Below are 2,888 nucleotides of genomic sequence, written 5' to 3' on the forward strand. Positions count from 1 at the left end.
GAAAAAAAAAAACATCAAGCAATATAATACTATACATATGATATCAAAAAATGTATCTATCAATATCAAGAAAAAGTGATAGCTTTAGTTAGGGATGAGTAAGTCAATGGTTCTCAAATATTCGCTTAGAAAACAAATCTCATTTTGCTTTTTGTTGTGGCAAAGTTTACAAAATGATGTGGTTGGTTCCAAACCCAAAGATATCTTCACATGTGTGTATGTGGACGAAAAAGCATATAAAAAGAAACGGTGCCTGTATGTGATAGATATTTAAGTTACTTTATCCTTCCGTTGGTCAGCATATAATCTTCCCTACGTCTACGTGCCATAGAATTTAAATTGATATCACTACTTCAGGATCAAGACGGTTTAGAGCCGATTTAAAACAACAATTCATATCATGGGTGATGGAGAGATGGTGATGGCGGCAACAAAAATGCAAAAGGGATAAAAAATATTAGAGACGAGCCTCCTTTAAAATTCAAATAAATTTGGGGCATGCATGATTTAATTTGTGTTAATTAAGAATAAAATTTCAGATTTGAGTTGAAGTGGAGTTAGACGAACAAAGATATGATCTATTTTGTCCATATAGATTTTAAAGGTTCTAAGTTGTAACACGTACGTTAGTCTAGTAATATACCATAGAGTATTCAGATGTATAAGAGGTTGATTTTGCATGCACTACAATATACTCAATCACGCACGAAATGTATCACGCTGTTAGGACATATAACGTAGTTTGGCACATATTTTTGATTACTCACAAAGTACAAATACAAGTTACACATTACCATATGCATAATGCATTATTATCCTTAAAACAGTTTATACGTGGGATCTTATAAGTTGGGAAGTTTGGGATTTGTAGTTGTACGTGGCATAAAGGACTAAGGTACCCCTAAATGCTCACCAACCACATGGTGAAGTGCCCGCCCACAACAAACGGAAATTGCCAACCCCCGGGGGAGATGACAGACGAGAGAAAACCTTTTGGAGCTTTCTTTTTGTAGCATTCCTTATTATTGAAATCAATTATTTTTATGGTGCATGCAAAATCAACCTCTTTATACATCTATATGATACTCTCTAGCTAGTTTTACTAGATTAACGTGTTGGAACTTAGAACTTTTGAAATCTGTATGAACAAAAAACAGATCAGTCTTTGTTCGTCGAACAGCAGCCACACGAAATACACTAATTTAATAACCTCTTTTGCATCAAGAAACTAACGATACGAAACGGTGCAGGTGAAAGAAATAAAACATATATTGGGGTATTTTCATTGCACGTGAACAGCATAATTGCTTAATTGGAATTAACCTTATCAGAAATCATGTGACATGATTAATCATTCGTAGGTACGTTAATTTAAAATTAACGAACGATATTAGCTTTTTTTTTTTGCGGAGAATGTAAATCATTAAAATGATACAATGAAGCAAGACCTATGGTTTGGTTCCATGGCAAAAAAGGATAAAAAACATGGAAGCAAAGAACAATCAGTCCACCGACTTCGACAAAAGCAATGACGCTGTCGGAATCAATGAAGTGATAAACACAATCAGTTCATCGACATCGACAAAAACGATATTAGTTTCTATCAGTTTTTAATTAAAAAAAAAAAGAGTTTTGTCTAAAATATTTAAGACGTTGAAAGTATTTTTGACAACTACTAATCTCTACTAACAGATATTTTATCTTTCTAAACATAGCTCCAAAATATAAATCCCAATCAAATAGCATTGAAACAAAATTCATGCAAAATAAAAAAAAATAATACTAGATGACAAAAAAAAATATTATACAATTACGAAACTCAATTTTATCCACAAAAAAACTTTTTTTTTAATTAATACATATTTTTATAGAAATATGTAACTTTTATTTTAATAGCTTTTTAATGTAATTTAATTTGAAACAGAAAACCAAACTGTTATAAGAGGAAATTTATACAATTGTTTTTTTTTTGCCTCAAATGGTACTTATATTAAATCAAGCTTGGTCAATAGTCAATACCATTATTGATAATAATTCCACATAGAATAGTTTTAAGGAAATGAATTAAAAAATTAGTGGTTAATTAAGTAAAATGGTTATAATGTCTTTTCTGAGAGGGGGAAACTAAATAAAAAAGACCTTCGCATCTATCTGTCGTCCATATATTTTACATCTTTGGCTCTCTCCTCTCTCTCGTAAGGGATGACGTATCACTCTCTCTTTCTCCCTATATCTCTCTAATATTCTTCAGTAATCTCTCTCTCTGAGAGAATCAAAAACAAAAAGAGACACACACCCAGGCACCTTTTTTTATATTTCTCTCAGAGTCAGGGCCATACATATGAGTACATAAAAGATCCCTTTTGAGCTTTTTCGTGATTTGCCAAATCTCTCCAGGTAAAAAAAGCCTCTTTTTTTTTTTGTTTTTTTTGTTTTGAGGTTTCCTTCTTTTTCTCCGTTGCAGCTTTTTCCGAGACAGTGGGATTGATAGTTTAGTTTTGTGGATTTCAAAAATCGTTTTTTTTTACGAGATATCGTCTTAAATGCAGAGTCTTTTCGTGATAATTATTATGTATTCGTATGAAAGTTTTGGTTTTTATGTTTGGTTGGTTGGTGTGGAACGATTGAACTCTCTCAATCTTGTTCTTGCTTTTATTGCTTGTCACTGTTCTATCCTTTTTTATGATGATTCTGCGTCCTCTGAAATTGATTAAATGCGATATTCCCCTTTTACGAATGTTATTTAATTATCATTCTCACTCTGGGTCCATTTGTTCTCACTTGAGCACATCATGATTGATTTATGATTTTTTTTTAAAGTTGTAAAGATTTAAGCTTTTCTTTTATTGCTATGGTCTCGGAACCAAAAAAAGCTTTTTTTTTTTTTT

At 31.7% G+C, this 2,888-nt stretch overlaps 1 protein-coding gene across 1 annotated transcript in view; it reads left to right on the forward strand.

Annotated features, from left to right (window-relative positions):
* LOC104792222 (ABC transporter C family member 2) overlaps positions 2,190 to 2,888 on the forward strand; it is a 13,865-nt gene continuing 13,166 nt past the window's right edge. Inside the window, exon 1 of the mRNA XM_010518316.2 lies at positions 2,190 to 2,397. The gene's annotated coding sequence lies outside the window, so the exon portion shown is untranslated. The remainder of the gene's footprint in view (positions 2,398 to 2,888) is intronic.

Source organism: Camelina sativa, chromosome 6 (assembly GCF_000633955.1).
Source record: "Camelina sativa cultivar DH55 chromosome 6, Cs, whole genome shotgun sequence".
Classification (NCBI taxonomy): Eukaryota; Viridiplantae; Streptophyta; class Magnoliopsida; order Brassicales; family Brassicaceae; genus Camelina; species Camelina sativa.